The 18870-nt window shown below is 46.0% G+C and overlaps 1 long non-coding RNA gene across 2 annotated transcripts in view; it reads left to right on the forward strand.

Moving 5' to 3' along the window:
• The window catches only part of LOC149128297 (uncharacterized), a 134320-nt gene that overhangs the window by 1105 nt on the left and 114345 nt on the right, over positions 1-18870 (forward strand). For both annotated transcript variants that reach the window (XR_016216790.1, XR_016216788.1), the window contains exons 2-3: positions 395-509; positions 1112-1140. This is a non-coding gene — a long non-coding RNA (uncharacterized LOC149128297). The remainder of the gene's footprint in view (positions 1-394; positions 510-1111; positions 1141-18870) is intronic.

Genomic DNA, 18870 nt, shown 5'->3' on the forward strand with positions numbered 1-18870 from the left:
TTTGTCCATTGCTGAAAGTGGAATGTTAAAGTCCTGCATTACCATTGTATTGGAGCTTATGTCTCCCTTTAAATTCAATAATATTTCTTTTAAGTAGCCAGACACCCTGTAGTGTGTGCGTATATATTTATTATAGTCACATGTTCTTATTGAATTGATCCCTTCATGATCACATAGTGTCATTCTTTATCTCTTTTAACAGTTTTTGTGTTAAAGTCTATTTTGTCTGATATTAGGATGGCTACACCTGTTCTTTTTTGTCTTCTCTTAGCATGGAGTATCTTTTTCCATTCCAACCTTTCACTTTCAGTCTGCATATGTCTTTATCAGTGAGATGTGTTTCTTGTATCCAGCAAATAGTTGAGCTTTGTTTTTTTTTTAATTATTTTTACAGGCAGAGTGGACAGTGAGAGAGAGACAGAAAGAAAGGTCTTCCTTTGCTGTTGGTTCACCCTCCAATGGCTGCCGCGGCTGGTGTGCTACGGCCGGCGCAACACGCTGATCCGAAGGTATGAGCCAGGTGCTTCTCCTGGTATGCCATGCGGGTGCAGGGCCCAAGGACTTGGGCCATCCTCCACTGCACTTCCAGGCCACAGCAGAGAGCTGGCCTGGAAAAGAAGCAACCGGGACAGAATCTGGTGCCCCAACTGGGAATAGAACCCAGTGTGCTGGCACCGCAGGTGGAGGATTAGCCTATTGAGCCGTGGCACTGGCTGAGTCTTGTTTTTTAATCTTTTCAGCTGGTCTGGGACTTTTAACTGTAGAGTTGAGGCCATTTACAGTCAAGGTGACTATTGATAAGTAATGACTTGGGCCTGCCATTTTTCCATAAATATTCCTATTGTTTGCTTTGGATTTCCTTTGTAATTTTACTGGGAGATTTTCTGCATTCACCTTCTTTAATATTGATGACCATGTTTCTGTGTGTAACACATCCTTAAGCATCTTTTGTAAGGCTGGGCAAATGGTGACAAATACTTTCAATTTATGTTTGTCATGGAAGGTCTTTATTTCACCTCCATTGATAAATGAGAGCTTTGTAAGGTAAAATATTCTGGGTTGACCATTTTTTTTCTTAAGACTTAAACTATGTCTTTCCATTCTCTCCTAGCCTGAAGAGTTTCTGATGAGAAGTCAGCTGTGAGTATACTTGGAGATTCTTCGAAAATAATGTGGCATTTATTTTATGCATTTTAGAATCTTTTCTTTATGTTTTATTGTTGAAAGTTTGATGACAATGTGTCATGGTGAAGATGTTTTTCTGGTCATGGCGATTAGGAGTTCTATGTGCTTCCTGTACTTGGATGCCCCTTTCTTTCATGAAATTTGGGAAGTTTTCTATAATTAATTCAGTAGACAGATGTTCTAGTCCATTCTTCCTTTCCACACCTTCAGGAACTCCTATAACCCATATGTTGGATTGTTTCACGGTATCCCATAAATCCCCAGCACTGTTTTTAATTTTTCTGACTTATTCTTTTTTTTGTCTGACTGAAAAATTTCCAAAGATTTATCTTCTAGCTTATTTTTCTTTCTTCTGCTCCATCAAGGCTGTTTTTAAGGCTTTCCAGTGCATTGTTTTCTTTGATTTATTGCATTCTTCATTTCTAATATTTCATTTTTATTTATCTTTAAAATACGAATTTCATGGGAAAAATTCTCACTCATGTCATGTATGGATTTCTTTATTTGTTTTAAAGATTTATTTATTTATTTGAAAGGCAGAGTTACAAAGAGGCAGAGAGAGAGAGAAAAAGAGAGAGAGGTCTTCCATCCACTGGTTCACTCCCCAGATGGCTGTGCCAATCCAAAGCCAGGAGCCAGGGTCTTCCACTCGGGTGCAGGGGTCCAAGGACTTGGGTCGTCTTATCCAGCTTTCCCAGGTCATAGCAGAGAGCTGGAATGGAAGTGGAACAACTGGGACTTGAACTGGCACTCATATGGGATGCTGGCACTTGCAGGCAGTGACTTTACCTGCTACGCCACCACACTGGCTCCCATGTATGAATTTCTTTAGTTTGTGGATTTGCTCCTGAATTTTTTGAGCAATCCTATAATTAATTTTTTGAATTCTTTTTCTGGCAATTCTTCAATCTCTTCATGTTTACATTCTAATATTGAAATGTTGTTGTGTTCTTTTGTGGGGGTCATGATGCTTTCATTATTCTTGTCTCTTAAATTTCTGCATTTATTTATTTAAAATTTTATTTATTTATTTATTTATATAATTTATTTGTAGACAGTTACAGAGAGGCAGAGGCATAAAGAGAGAGAGAGAGAGAGAGAGTGAGAGAGATCTGGTTCACTCTCCAAATGGTTGCAATGGCTGGAGCTGGGCTGTTCTGAAGCCAGGAGACTGGAGTTTCTATTGAGTCTCCCATGCTGGTGCAGGTGTCCAAGGACTTAGGCAATCTTCTACTGCTTTCCCAAGCCATAGCAGAGAGCTAGATTGGAAGTGGAGTAGCCAAGACTCAAGCCAGCATCCATATGGGATGCCTGCACTGCTGATGGTGGCCTTACCCACTATGTCACAGTGTTGGTCCCTTTGCATTTATTTTTTGGCATTGTATAGACAATTATTATTTTACTTTGAAAATATTTGATTAATTTATTTGAGAGAGAGAGTTACAGAGAGGGAGAGACAGAGAGGAAGATCTTCAGCTGGTTTACTTTCCAAATGGCTGCAATGGCCAGAGCTGAACTGATGCAAAGCCAGGAGCCAGGAACTTCTTTGGGGTATCCCATGTGGGTTCAGGGGCCCAGAGGCCCAAGCATAGGATCATCTGCTTTTCTGTGCTCACACAGAGAGCTTGATCGGAAGATGGGCAGCTGGGACTCAAACCGGATCCCATATGTGATGCCAGCACTGTAGGCACAGGCTTAGCCCACTACACCACAACGCTGGCCCTGATACTTATTGTTTTTTTCCTCCTGTTTTTAAATGTGAGCTTTTATTGCTATAATTTCCTTTTTTATAGAACGCTTTTATTTAATGATACATATTTAATAGGTACAGCTTTAGGAACATAATGGCACTTACTGATTTTTTTTCCAATGGCCTTTATCTTTTTTTTTTTTGACAGGCAGAGTCAGACAGTGAGAGAGAGAGAGAGAGAGACAGAGAGAAAGGTCTTCCTTTTTCCGTTGGTTCACCCCCCAAGTGGCCGCTACAGCCAGCGCATTGTGGCCAGCATGCTGCGTCGATCCGAAGCCAGGAGCCAGGTGCTTCCTCCTGGTCTCCCATGCGGGTGCAGGGCCCAAGTACTTGGGCCATCCTCCACTGCACTTCCGGGCCACAGCAGGGAGCTGGACTGGAAGAGCAGCAATCGGGACAGAATCTGGAACCCAACCGGGACTGGAACCCTGGGTGCCGGTGCCACAGACGGAGGATTATCTTAGTGAGCTGAGTGCTGGCCATTGGCCTTTACCTTTGAGCTATGCTTCTGTGGCTTAGTGGCATGTCTGCACTTTCAGTGAATGCCCAGAAGTGTCCTGGATGTGGCCAAGGAGCTCTGATTAGTGCTCCATGTGGGTTGAGTGTTTGGGGAACACCCAAGTTGGGCCTGGTGGATTTCCTCTTATTAACAGAAAGTGGTGGGGGTGGGAAATGGTCACCCCTGTTCATGTGATCACATCCTCACCTCCTCTCCTCCAAGGCGATCAATGCCTGAGTGTTAAGCCACAGTACTTACAATACTCATCCTTGCTTGTGCATGAGCCACACAAAAAATCTGTGCAGTCCTCAGTGTGAGCATAGAACCCACTGAAATGACTCACCCCAGGCAATCAGCTAGTAGACTGAGCTTGTAGAACCACGCAGTGATTGCCCAGAGACCCAGCTACACCTTGCACCCTCTCATGCTGTCACAGTTTCTACAGTTTTAGCACCTGGGGCTCCCAAGGTCACAGGGTGCAGAGCATCCACTCTGCCCCACTAGCCTGTGCCATCCACAGAGGTGCTGGGATATTCCCTGAGCCAGCTGCCTGAGTCCCACCTAGGCACTGGGAAATGTTGAGGACCTGGGGGCACCTCACAGTCATATGTAGGTGCCTAAGGCCCTGTCAGTCTTCCCAGCCAGACTCAGAGTCAGTGGGGAATGCAGATTTTTCCCTTTGATAAAATTCCTGGATCACATATGTGCACAATACCCACTGGCCACAGCCCTACTTGTTTCATAATCATATTGGGCACATAAAAGAGTCTCTGCACCCAGTACTAATATCCAAAAATGTTCCTTCTTCCAGCCCATTGTCGGGTACCTCCCGCCCTCCCCTCTTCCTCTGAGCTGCTGCAATTGCCTCTGCTGACAAGGTAGTGACTGTCCTTGCCAGTTGTTGCTGGGTGTGCACTGGGTGTGTAGTTGTTACCTACTTATTCCAAAATGGTGCCCGTCCGCAGCTGGTTGCCAGCTGCCATTGAGGAAAGCATGGGGAAAGAGGTATGTGCCCTTTCTCTTTTTCCCTGGGTAAGTGTGCACCATGTTCTCCTCAGGGCTCTGGGCCAGACTCAAAGACAATGTAATCCGCTGGGCTCTCCCCCTGGCTATATCACCGGTGGCATGGGCCACTACAGTTTGATCTCACCTTGCTCTCCAAAGCTGGCACTTTCTCTGGCTCAGGGCTGCTGGGGTCATCTGTTGTATCCATGCTCATTGCTGGCTGTCCACACCTTCCAAACACATCCACGATCTCTCTCCTCCTTCTGCAGAATCTCCACTGCAATTTTCCCTCCAACTCTCCCCTGATAATGCACTTACTCCACTTTTTTTCCCCACTATGTTCACCTAGCTTTGAGTGTACCACCTTGTCACTAATCCGCTGACTTGGAATCTCCTCTACGTTCATTCCTATGGACTCCTAAGGGCACAGTTTCAAAAACTGGCTGCAGGACCCCAGACTCCCATGAGTCAGGTGGTGAAAACAGCACTTCAGGTGTTTAATAACAGAGACAGTCAGTTAGGTAGGTCTGCTGAGTTGGAAGTCCCAAGCCCCTGTGTGTAATTCTATCCTCCTACTTGTCAATCAAAATATCCCCTTTCCTGGAGTGCATCTGTTTCATCTGGGACTCAAGGAAGATGCCATGAAAATATAGATATTGAGCTGAACGTGGAATTTGTGGAGGTGCTGTATAATTCCCTTGTGACTTCACACCTAAAAAGTGCGACCCTGACCTTATAATGGAGGCAAAGTAGGAGAAACTCTCTTCAGCCAGAGACACAGCTGGAGGTACTGTCAGGTGTTCTGTCTCCCTTCTCCCACCCCTTCTCTTTTTGGACAAATTTTTGGCCCACTGCCTCTATATGAGGCGATCTGCTCATGTGTGTGTGTGTGTGTGTGTGTGTATGTGTGTGTGTATGTGTGTTCACTTTCTCACCTTTTTAATAAAATCTGTCTCTTTGTGCACGTTATTTGTGTCAGCACTTAGAATGTACATTTTTGTATACAAGACTTCAAGGAAACATTAAAACCCACCTCATCAGTTTTAGCCTATATTGACTTTAAGTTCTTGATCGCCTCTGAAATTCCAGGCTTTCATAAATTCTTGAGGAAGATATTACTAAAATATTGATTTTTCTCTTGAAAACTTTTACTCTTCTTAGTTTAGCAACGGTCTTATATTACTTGAGCCAGAAACCTTGACACTGTCCTCAATTTCCATGTCTTCCTCAGATCCCCCGATATCGTCAGTGCCATTCATGAGCCCCAGAGATCTCACCTGCACACCTGACCCTCGAATTACCTCTTTGTTTCCCCTGTCATTGCCCAGTTCCGGCATTTGCAGGTAGTTTGTGGGCATGCATATCACTGCACACTCCCCCCTGCCATGATTATGTCTTACAGATCCATTTTCATTGCTTTCTCCATGGGAGCCTTGACCATCAAGGGCAGGAGGGAGGGGATGGGCCACAGGCATTGTGTCTCATTGTAACAAGTGACATGGACATCAGGACTCCAGTGCACAGAATGTGGACTTGATCATCGTCTTGTCTTTGATTTCTAGGGTTGGAAAACTCTCTCTAAAGGGCCAGACTGTACCTATTGCAGTCTTTGGGGGTCTGGGTCCTTGTCATATTGCCAAATATTTGAATGACAAGCATTCAAAGACAATATGAGTGTGGCTGTGTTCCAGTGAAACTTCCATTACAAAGAAGGCCATGCTGGGCTGGATTTGAGCTTGGGTCTCAGTCTACCAAACTCTGTGCTGGCTGCTTACTGAAGCTCCTTGGGACTGCCTTGCTTCCCACTTCACCTTCCTCTGGTCCTTCCCTTTCAACTCAAGCAGTGCCATCTTTCAAAACCCTAAACAGGTCACTTGATTCTGATGCTTGAAGTGATCCAAGGACTTGTAGCCCTAGAATAAAACCCAGATCCTTTGTGTGGCCGTGGTCACTTTTCCAGCCCCAATTTAAGACACACTCCATCTCCCTATTGAAGTCCCATGATCTCTTTTCAGTTTCCTGAAACTCCAAGCTCTTTCCTGCCTGATGTCACTGCCTCTGCAGAAATTTGCAGGCGTACACCTTCCGGATAGGTTAACGCCGGCGAGACCTCGGAGACACCAGACGCGTTTATCGGCTTTTCAGCTTCCACTTTATTTTTCAGCAGACTCGCGTTACATGTCGCGAACGCCCGCCCTGTTACCGGCATTCATTCACAACTCCGCCTATTACCGGCGTTCATTCATAACTCCGTCTTTTACCAGCGTTCATTCATTCACTCCCCGTCTTTTACCAGCGTTCATTCATTCCTCCGTCTTTTACCAGCGTTCATTCATTCACTCCGCCTTTTACCAGCGTTCATTCATTCCTCCCTCTTTTACCAGCATTCATTCACTCACTCCCGCCCACCGTCCACCTATTTATATATATCATTCACGGAAAACATGTTACCAACTAAGTGTGGGAAACATGCAATAACAGGATGCTTAAAGTCAAAACAGGATCTTGCAATTAGCAACGGGCAGGGTGGAAAAAGCCCAGCACTAAACTTCTTGTCGGGAGCGGCACAGCTGGCCAGGCTGTCCCGTTCCCCGACATCGAAATTGGCTTTGATGGCCCCACCCTGTGCAGTCAAATCTCCGTGCAGACGTCCATCCTACATCTATCTCTTCTTCCTACTCTCTATTTATGCCTATGAGAGTGTCCTGTTTGTTTCTCTCACCTCACTTTGCTTCACTTGAAAGACCATGTGACTTGCCTGTCTCATACACTGCATGGAATCTCCCAGAGGCCAGGAACTACATCTGTTTACCACTGCATTACCAGCACCTGGGAGACAGAGAGCGGAACAACTGGGTGGATGGATTTTTCATGGCTTCTTTACTGGAAGGAAGATGGTACTTTTACTTCAACGAAATAGTCAGTGAACAGCTGCCATGTGTCAAGGCTTATCCAGAGCATGACAGGAGAGCAGGAGTTGTTGAAGACATGGTGTCTACACTCAGGAAGACTGAACCTGCCCAGGGAAGCTAATGCATCAACATGAGTGGTCCCAGAAGGAAAGGTCATGGAAATGTGGCTCATAGCATGACACTGGGGTTGGGCTGGGGGGCGGGGCCCTGGGAAGCAGGTGCCTTTCCTTGACATGACACACCCCCTTACATTGTAATAGATCTTGGGAAGACTGAAATGACTCTCCCAATGTAATGTCTCAGTTCTTAGGGAGGATGGGATCAGCTGTGAATGCAAGTGCAATTAGCTACTGTGAAATGTTAAATCACAGTTTTTTTTAAACCACAATATTAAAAAGTCATGATTAAAAAAACTCCAAACTCCACTCCTCAGATTCTGCATGTCCTCACCGCCTTGTCACATTTGCAAGCACCTGCTTCTTTGCTCCTACCACAGATCTGCATGCTTCACTTTATCGGAACCAATCATATATTTATAGCCTCTGCATCCAGTTGCTGGCATAGAACTCCTAAAACCCTTACAAATTGGGAACAATAAGGGTATTTTGTTGCACTATTTGGTCTTGAGCCAAAACTCCTAATCTTAGGATTTCCTGGGTGACAGGAGAATCATTTGTTCCACTGGGGTGATTCTTGTTGGCTCCTGCATGGCAGCTGCTCATCAGGAAGTCAGAGCCATGATTAGAAGCTTGGAAATTTGGCCGGCGCCGCGGCTCACTAGGCTAATCCTCCGCCTAGCGGCGCCGGCACACCGGGTTCTAGTCCCGGTCGGGGCGCCGGATTCTGTCCCGGTTGCCCCTCTTCCAGGCCAGCCCTCTGCTGTGGCCAGGGAGTGCAGTGGAGGATGGCCCAGGTGCTTGGGCCCTGCACCCCATGGGAGACCAGGAAAAGCACCTGGCTCCTGGCTCCTGCCATCGGATCAGCGCGGTGCGCCGGCCGCAGCGCGCCGGCCGCGGCAGCCATTGGAGGGTGAACCAACGGCAAAGGAAGACCTTTCTCTCTGTCTCTCTCTCTCACTGTCCACTCTGCCTGTCAAAAAAAAAAAATAAAAAAAAAAATAAAAAAAAATAAAAAGAAGCTTGGAAATTTCAGCCTCATTCGTCTCCTCTAGAAAGGGGAGAGAGGCTGAAGATTGACAAGGAAGCCTCCAAAAGAATCCCTGAACATCAGGGTTCTGAGAGCTTCTTGGTTGCTAAAAAGAAAGCAGGTTGCACACCTGGTGAGCCGTTGAAGATTCACCATTCTTTTTGGTAACCTGGTAAGTGGAAATGCTCTGTCTTGAGTTATGTGAGCTGCTCTAGCAAAGAAGGGTATCATGGGAAGCCTCAAATGGTAACCAGTTGGATGTTGAACCAAAGGCCTGGGCCTGCAACTGGCCTCTGCTGTGGGGTACGTCTTGTGCAACACAACCCTTAACCTCTGGGATCTGATGCTAAGTCCAGGTAGACAGTGTCACAAGTGAATCAAAGTACAGGATACTCAGTGATGTCCACAGGAAAAGCCACCTGTGTGGGAAAAATCCCACCACATTTTGGTGACAGAAGTGTGGAGTTTTTCTTTTTTCATGACTCATATAGAACCCCGGGTAGCTTCCCTAAGGAAGTGGCACTTGAATTTGCTAACTGGCAGGCATTTCAACCAGGAAAGAGCCAGTCTCTTTCATAAGGAATCCTCAGTTAGAGGATGGTGATTCAGGCACCTGGGTCTTCTGGGTTAATCATTTTGCAGCAATTCATGGCACTGATGAGCACATTGGATTCTCACATCAGCTCCATGACACCAGCTTAAGTACTCTTGAATTAGTAGGTGAAGGGTAGTGCGATAGTGGAGGGACATGAGGAGAACAAGTTGCACGCACAGGAGAATGAGGATTGCATTGAAGAACCTGGAGCAGAACCAGAAGACAATGTGTTAAGATGAGGGTTGTTTTGTGGGTTAATTCTTGCCAAAGACAAATCAGATGAGGTTTGAAGTAGACCTTTGGATGTGGAGGGCATTGGTGACCTGGTGAGAGCCACAGCTTCAGTGCATAGGAACTGGGGACAAAACCAGTCAGTGGTAGTGGAGTCTGAGGAGTAGAGACAGAGTGTTATGATCAGGAAACCCATTTTCCCCACTACTTGCCCTTGTTTTGGCAAGGGGATCCCTGGACTGGCCATCTGGAGATCTGGTTCCAGCCCAGGTTGGGCTCCCATCTGGGCTGAAGATCCTGGGAAAACTTCTGCCCTCAGTCCCTCTGTGTTTTCATCTATGCATAGACCTCCAAAGCCTCTTCTAATTCTTTTGTTACATTGATATGGAGTGGAGTGGAGTAGATGAAGCCTTGTAGATGGGTGGCTTCTGGACTGGTACATAAAAAGCACAGAATTTTGTTCTCCACAGGAGGCACTCTCACCCCAGGTTTATGTGTGTGGGGTCTCCCTGGGCCTTAGAACCCAGGACTATCAGGACAAGCAGTAGGCTACAGAAGGAACTGTGGCGCTCTCCACACTATGGTGATTTCAGCAGGGCAAGAGTCTGCATCAGATATTAGGTGCTTCCTACCTGGAGAAGCAGCAGGTGAATTAGAAAGTACTTTTTCTGAGATGACCTGCACTACAGGGGCTGTACCACTTCCACAATGTCAGAGTTACCCTACCTCAAAAAAGTCAGGAAAGATGCTCTGACTACAGAGTGTAGGGTCAAGTGGAAGATCAGAGTTCAGGATGAGAGGGCGTGGAGCTGGAAGGGTCTTTGGGAAGAAGCAACCTGGCAGGTGGTGTGGAGAAGGGCAGACTGGCTCTGTCTACTCACTGCTCAGAGAAGGGAGCACAGGATGCCATCTTTCAGAGCGCTTGATGTGCTAGCACCCTCACTTACACAACAGAGGCACAAAGGGCCAGCCTAGAACCAGAATATTGCACATCCATATTTATTTTGTAAAAGCCCAATTTCATCACCTGTGATTCGAAAGGCCCACACTTCTAGCAAATGAAAACCTACCTGAAGCCTGGCAACCTTGGCTGTTCCCAACCAAATGAGGGCCATCAGCAGGATTCCAGGCAAAGAGAGGCTTGTGCAGAAGGGTGAGGAATGCCAGACACCACTTCCTAGGTAAATCAGAGGCTGGAACTATTCGCAAGAGTAAAGTTACTTTAAGCCCTGCCCCATGATCATTCTGGGCTGATATTGCCTGTGTTATGTGTCCCTTTTTTCCCTTGGAAAACTGATGTCTGCTAATTCCCCAGATCTGGTGATGGCTCTCACAACCCGTGCACCAGCCACACCAACTCAGCTTTCACTCCCCAAACAGCTTCCCCAGCCAGGTGTGGGCCAGGCCAAAGCTAGGAGCCAGGAACTCCATCCTGGTTTCCCACATGGTAATAGTTGGGCCACCCTCTGCTATCTTCCCAGGGGCATTAGTAGGGCGTTGGATTCAAGGCAGAACAGTTGGGACTGAGGTGGGAGCTCCAATATAGGATGGTGGGGTTGCAAGTGTCCGTTTAATCAAGCATGTTTCTCTGCTGAAGGAGACTCCAGGAGGTGGCATAGCAGGGGAGTTACTGGTGTTAAAGAGATGGGCTCTTCCTGTAGCAGGCTTAGGGGATCTGTGAAAATAGTTTGCTATGCGCTTCACCCAGAAAGCCCCACAACATCATGCAGATCCTGATTCATATCTTTCTCTTCCTCTTCCTGCCCCGTCCATCTGCCTTTCAAGTAAATCAACAAATCTTAAAAAGGGGGGGGGGTGGCTTTGTGGCACCACACAGCCACTGCCCCTCATACTGGCATCCCATATCAGGGTGCTGGTTCCAGTCCCTGTTGCCCTGCTTCTGATCCAGCCTCCTGGTATTGGGCCTTGGGAAAGCAACAGAAGATGACCCAGGTCCTTAGGCCCTGAAGGGAGCGGCCGTGAGCCGCCATAAAAGTGGCCTTGATGAAATAAAAAAAAACAAAACAAAACAGGAACTGAGACAAACAGTTCCAAAACTGTCATGGGAAATGGGGGAGTAAACTGGTTCACCAAGAAAGCAGTTAGCTACTACTCAGAGATAAGGGCGACAGAACATCCTGTTATGTACATAAGCCCCCTTCCCCTGTGCTTGCTCAAGCTTAACAAAGGAACTGCAAGGACATCAGGCACGTAGCCACCCGTTTCTCTTCCTGAACAACCCCCCCCCCCACATACCCTTTCGACCTAGTACTTTTCCACTGACAATACTTCCCTCCCCGCTCCCAAACTGCCATATTAGGTCAATTGCTGAGAATTATCAATGAGCTATTTACACCAAGTAGAATGTTAATTTATGATAATTGTGTGGCTTTTCGCTTTAAATACTGCGTGTAATCAGGGCTTGGGGCTCCTCTCTTTCTCGCTGCTTGGGCAGCAGAGGGCCCATTTGCACACATGAAATAAAACTGCCTCTTGCTTTTTGCATCGCCTGGTCTGGAGTCTGTGTTTCTGGGGTCGTCACAGAAGGGCACCGCTTTTGGGGTCCTTCAGGCCCCTGCTCCAATGTGGGAGACTTGCATGGAGTTCTGGGCTCTAGGTTACAGCCTAGCCCCACCCTGGGCCAGTGTGACCATTTGAGGGTGAACCAACAGATAGGAGCAATCTCTTTCTTTTCCTCCCTCTCTCTGTAACTCTGTTTCAATGAAATGAATAAATCAATCCTAAAAATAGGGGCTCAAATCACATTCACTTTAGGAACACCCAAAAAACTGCCCAGGCCATCAAGGGTGTGCACATCTGAAAAGTCACAAGTATCTGAAAGATGTGACTTTAAAGAAGCAATGTGTGACATTCCAATGGTGGAAGTGGTAGGTGTGCCCAGGCTAAAGAGTGGCCCGGACCCAGCATTGGTATCCAAAAAACAGTGCTGAATTTGTCTTGTACATACTCCAATATGCTGAACTGAAGAGTTTGAAGCAGATTTTCTGGATATTGAATGGAACCAGGTGAACAAAGCATCCACCGTACACAGTTGTACTTACAGAGAACACAGTCAGATTAACCCAGACATGAGCTCCCCACAGTGAAAAGGAACAACTTATTTCTAAATCAAAACAGGAAGTGGCACTTAAGAAAAAAGACAGTCTAGAATAAACTGAAGAAACAAAAACTTATGTCTCAGGAACAAATTCAGTTTAAACTAAATGCAAATTAAAGAAAAGAAAGAAGTGGTGATGGGGAGGTGGGGGAGAAGTTGAGCAGGAGGGAAAAGATGGCTCAAGCTGTACAGGCACAGAGTTTGAATCTACAGGGCATGCAGGGATCTTGTATAACAGCTTCTAGGACAGGGTCCCAGCTTCCTTTACACGGCCTCCCCATGCCTCTCCCAGCACCTCAGAACCATAGTCAAGCCCTGTGGACACCAAAAGGAGGTGCCCACTCTGCAAAGAGCTCCCGGTCTCCCTTGGAAAAGAGACTTCTGAATAATAGCAGGGTTTCTATGCAAGCTTTCAAAACAGAGGCTCATTCCCACTCTTCCCAAGACCAGCTGAGTCCTAATTGGGAGTTGTCCCTTCCAGATTTTCCTTGTAAATCAAGAGGCACTTCCCTCAGCCATCCTGAAAATACGCAGAGTGCCTCAGGCACCTGTTTTGATGAAAACAATTGCCAGGGGCAAGAATTTATAAGGCAGATGTGCAAGCACAGCCAGAGGGTTATGGGATTGGCTGCAGTTACAAAAGATCCTATTTTGGGCTTGCCCTGTTGGAAAGTCCCTAGCCCATCCTCATTTTCACTGCACTGCTAGTTTCAGTTTTGTTTTCTTGTATGTAATTCAAGTGTTTAGCAGATTATTGGAGACAAGATTTTCTGCATTGTTCTTTATGTGCAAAGTCCAGGATATTTCAGAGAATGTTTGTTTTTCTTTACTCAGGAATTTTTTCGGGTGTGGTTTGCATGTTAACTTTGTAACCACTTGGAATTTCACTTCCATTCTGCCCTGCTCAGAGTTTCTCACTCCCCAGCAAAGCACTGAACTAAAGTCCCAAACCTGAGAAGTAATGGCAAAGTGGTACCAGCTGGTTCACAGCACACAGAACCAGGAAGAGAGGTGGTGCCCCTGGGAAGCCAAAAGAACACCTCCTGAGTGCCCTTCCTGCTGGGGACGGCCTGCTTTGAGTCAGTGTGGTGTCCCCCATTGTCACCCTGATACTGATACAGCCTTCTCTGTGATAACAAGCAAGCCCCATACCTCCATGACTGCAACAGCCACTGCTTATTTCTTGTCCATGTAACAGGAGGGCTGTGGGCCACCAAGGTTCTTCTGGACTCAGATGGGTTTAACTTCAGGCAGAAGGTCAGGTTCCAGTGCACACCACCTGGGTTTACATTCTGGTTTCCAGATTATAGGAGTAGCTGTTAATGGGGACAGGTTGTCCTCATGGCAGAGAGCTCAAGTTTAGAAAGCTGGATGTGACCATGAAAGTTTACCTGAATCACCTGCAGAACATGCATGGTTGCTCCCATTGGCCAAACAGGTCACATATCAAACCAAGTGCTGAGGAACATGAACAAATCACATGATGCAGGCAGGGACACATAATGCATTACCCTGAGGGTGTGCAGTGGGGATGGGGAGTGAGGGAACCCATCTAAATCAGGAATGTCTTCCTGCAGAAATTGGGAAAAAGAGAGCCCTGGAAATTCTTTGCTGTCAGGGTTGTGGAATGAGTATGAGTGAATGTGTGGGCTGCTACGTCCATCAGGGGAGAGTCTAGGTTGAGGTGTTTGGTGTCAAAGTGTGCACTGCCTCTACTGGAACACCTTGGCTGCAGGTAACACAAGTATATCACTCAAGGTTCAGCAGAGACACAATGTAACAGGAAATGCAACCTCAAAGTGTGGCCTCACTAGGAGATGGGGCCATCACAAAATTGATGAAGTTAAAATGAAGTTTGCAGGGTGGATTCTGATTTAATAGCACTGGCGACCTCATGAAAAGGGGAAAGATGGACACGGAGACAGAGAGGCACATGAGGAGGTGGCAGAGGCAGGGCTGTGGGTCTTCAAGTCAAGGAGTGTCCAACGTTGTCATGAAGCAGCAGGCAGGGTGAGTGATGGTGCAGACTGTGCCCCACGGTCCTTGAGGGTCCACCACTGACAGCTTGACCTCAGACTCTGACCTCCAGGTCCAGGTGACATGGGCTTTCATGAATAGGCTATGTGTTTGTGGCACTTGATTCTGGCAGCTCTAGGAAGTGCATGGAGTTCCCTTGCTTTATTTTTTTTTAACTTTTATTTAATAAATATAAATTTCCAAAGTATAGCTTATGGATTACAATGGCTTTCTCTCCCATAACGTCCCTCCCACCCGCAACCCTCCCCTTTCCTGCTCCCTCTCCCCTTCCATTCACATCAAGATTCATGTTCAATTCTCTTTATATACAGATGATCAGTTTAGTATATATTAAGTAAAGATTTCAACAGTTTGCACCCACATAGAAACACATAGTGAAAAATCCTGTGTGAGTACTAGTTATAGCATTAAATCACAATGTACAGCACTTTAAGGACAGAGCTCCTACATGAGGAGTAAGTGCACAGTGACTCCTGTTGTTGACTTAATAAATTGACACTCTTGTTTATGGCATCAGCAATCACCCTAGGCCCTTGTCATGAGCTGCCAAGTCTATGGAAGCCTTTTGAGTTCACCGACTCTGATCATATTTAGACAAGGTGGTAGTCAAAGTGGAAGTTCTTGCCTCCCTTCAGAGAAAGCCCTCCTTCCTTGATGACCAGTTCTTTCCACTGGGATCTCACTCGCAGAGGTCTTTCATTTAGGTCATTTTTTTTTTTCTTTTGCCAGGGTGTCTTGGCTTTCCATGCCTGAAATACTCTCAGGGGCTTTTCAGCCAGATCCAAATGCCTTAAGGGCTGATTCTGAGGCCAGAGTGCTGTTTAGGACATCTGCCATTCTATGAGTCTGCTGTGTATCCCTCTTCCCATGTTGGATCGTTCTCTCCCTTTTTTGTTCTATCGGTTAGTATTTGCAGACACTAGTCTTGTTTATGTGATCCCTTTTATTCTTAGTCCTAATATTATGATCAATTGTGAACAGAAATTGATCACTGGGACTAGTGAGATGGCACTGGTACATGCCACCTTGATGGGATTGAATTGGAATCCCCTGGTATGTTTCTAACTCTACCGTTTGAGGTAAGTGAGCTTGAGCATGTCCTGAATTGCACATCTCTTCCCTCTCTTATCCCCACTCCTATATTTAACAGGGATCACTTTTCAGTTAAGTTCCAACATTTCCCTTGCTTTATTTTGAAAAGCTGGCCCCATTCAGAGCAATTTTATGCAACAGAATTGTCTCAAAATGGGGCACACGGGGCTGCCAAAGGTGGCCGTGCAGCAATCATAGCAGAGGTCCTAATGTGGAGTCTTGGATCTCAGTTCCTGGCCTGCTCCTGACCCAGAGAACTGAACCTGGGTCCTTTCTCCCCTACCCAGGCTTTTCTCCAGATTTCCAGGCCCCTCTCCTGCCTCCCTTCTTTTACGTTTTTTTCCCTTCCCAGGGCTTCACTGTGCCTCTGTAGAGCTGCCCCCAGAATCTCTGGTTCTCCCCAAGTTAATGTGCAGAGCAGTGAGTTCCCTCTCTTCCCCCCGCTGCTCCTGACCATTACCCGGAGTGGAATTCTCCCACCGTGAAAGCTCCAAAGAGAGTTATTCCCTAAGGAGTGTGCTGCCACTGGTGTACAATACATGGTTTCTCTCCAACACACTCCTGTAGCATTTCTTTGAGTCTTCTTTTGTGCGGCTTCACCACTATCTGTGAATATGCTTAGCCTTCCTCATTAGCCCTTCCTTCCCAAGAACCACAGAAACAGCAAACTCAAGTGTTAGTTTTTTATTGGTGCCCTTTCAGTTGAGATAGAAAATCCTATCAATGAAGTTGGCATACCCTTACTGCAGACTGAAAGTTTCTTTTAAGGATTTATTTATTTGAAATGCAGAGTGATAGTGGGGCAGTGGAACACACACACACACACACACACACACACACAGACAGGTCTTCCATGTGTTGATTCCCTCCCTGAATGCCTGCAATAATCAGGGCTGGGCCAGTTCAAAGTTAGGAGGCAGAACTTGCAGCTGGTCCTGCCCTCTGTTCCCCTTTTTCCTGATTCTCCCTCTCCTTCCTTTTCTGCTGCTCTCAAAAACCTTCTTTTTTATTTAGGGAATATAAATTTCCAAAGTACAGTTTATGGATTACAATGGCTCCCCCCCATAATTTCCCTCCCACTCGTGCCCCTTCCACCTCCCGCTCCCTCTCCCATTCCATTCACATCAAGATTCATTTTAAATTCTCTTTATATACAGATCAATTTAATATATATTAAGTAAAGATTGCATCAGTTTGCTCCCACACAGAAACACAAAGTGTAAAATAATGTTTCAGTACTAGTTATAGGATTAATTCACATTGGACAACACATTAAGGACAGATCCCACCTGAGATGTAAGTACACAGAGACTGCTGTTGTTGACTTAACAATGTGACACTCTTGTTTATGGCATCAGTAATCTCCCTAGGCTCTAGTGATGAGTTGCCAAGGCTATGGAAGCCTTTAGGGTTCGCTGACTTTGATCTTATTCCAACAGGGTCATAGTCAAAGTGGAAGTTCTCTCCTCCCTTCTGAGAAAGGTACTTCCTTCTTTGATGGCCCTGTTCTTTCCACTGGGATCTCACTTGCAGAGATCTTTCATTTAGGTCTTTTTTTTTTTTCCAGAGTGTCTTGGCTTGCCATGCCTAAAATACTCTCATGGGCTCTTCAGCCAGATCTGAATGCCTTAAGTGCTGATTCTGAGGCCAGAGTGCTATTTAGGACATCTGCCATTCTACGAGTCTGCTGTGTATCCCGCTTCCCTTGATGGATTATTCTCTCCCTTTTTGATTCTATCAGTTAGTATTAGCAGATACTATTCTTGTTTGTGTGATCCCTTTGACTCTTTTTTTAAATTAAAAAAATTTTTTTTTCATTTTTTGACAGGCAGAGTGGATAGTGAGGGAGAGAGACAGAGAGAAAGGTGTTCCTTTTGCCATTGGTTCACCCTCCAATGACCGCCACGGCTGGCGCCATGCAGCCGGCACACCGCGCTGATCCAAAGGCAGGAGCCAGGTGCTTCTCCTGGTCTCCCATGGGGTGCAGGGCCCAAGCACTTGGGCCATCCTCCACTGCACTCCCTGGCCACAGCAGAGAGCTGGCCTGGAAGAGGGGCAACCGGGAAAGAATCCAGCACCCTGACAGGGACTAGTGCCAGTGCCGCAAGGCGGAGGATTAGCCTATTGAGGCACGGCGCCAGCCCCCTTTTACTCTTAGACCTATCAGTGTGATCCATTGTGAACTGAAGTTGATCACTTGGACTAGTGAGATGGCATTGGTACGTGCCACCTTGATGGGATTGTATTGGAATCCCCTGGCATGTTTCTTTTTTTTTCTTTTTTTTTTCATTTTCGATTCTCTTTATATACAGAAGACCAGTTTAGCATACATTAAGTAAAGATTTCAACAGTTTGCTCCCACACAGAAACATAAAGTGAAAAATCCTGTGTGAGTACTAGTTACAGCATTAAATCACAATGTACAGCACACTTAGGACAGAGATCCTACATGAGGAGTAAGTGCACAGTGACTCCTGTTGTTGACTTTACAAATTGACACTCTTGTTTATGGCATCAGTAATCTCCCTATGCTCCAGTCATGAGTTTCCAAGGCTATGGAAGCCCCTTGAGTTCTCCGACTCTTACTTGTTTAGACAAGGTCATAGTCAAAGTGGAGGTTCTCTCCTCCCTTCAGAGAAAGGTACCTCCTTCTTTGAAGACCTATTCTTTCCACTGGGATCTCACTCACAGAGATCTTTCATTTAGTTTTTTTTTTTTTTTTTAGCCAGAGTGTCTTGGCTTTCCATGCCTGAAATACTCTCATGGGCTTTTCAGCCAGATTGGAATGCCTTAAGGGCTGATTCTGAGGCCAGAGTGCTATTTAGGACATCTGCCATTCTATGAGTCTGCTGAGTATCTCGCTTCTCATGTTGGATCACACTCCCCTTTATTTATTCTATCGGTTAGTATTAACAGGTACTAGACTTGTTTATGTGCTCCCTTTGACTCTTAGTCCTTTCATTATGATTAATTGTGAACTGAAATTGATCACTTGGACTAGTGAGATGGCATTGGTACATTCCACCTTGATGGGATTAAATTGGAGTCCCCTGGTATGTTTCTAACTGTACCATTTGGGGCAAGTCAGCTTGAGCATGTCCCAAATTGTACATCTCTTCCCTCTCTTATTCCCACTCTTATGTTTAACAGGGATCACATTTCAGTTAAATTTCAACACTTAAGAATGACTGTGTATTAATTACAGAATTCTTTGGGAAGAAGCAACCTGGCAGGTGGTGTGGAGAAGGGCAGACTGGCTCTGTCTACTCACTGCTCAGAGAAGGGAGCACAGGATGCCAT

Source organism: Oryctolagus cuniculus, chromosome 1, assembly GCF_051225735.1.
Source record: "Oryctolagus cuniculus isolate XC-2025 breed Fujian yellow rabbit chromosome 1, ASM5122573v1, whole genome shotgun sequence".
NCBI classification, from domain to species: Eukaryota; Metazoa; Chordata; class Mammalia; order Lagomorpha; family Leporidae; genus Oryctolagus; species Oryctolagus cuniculus.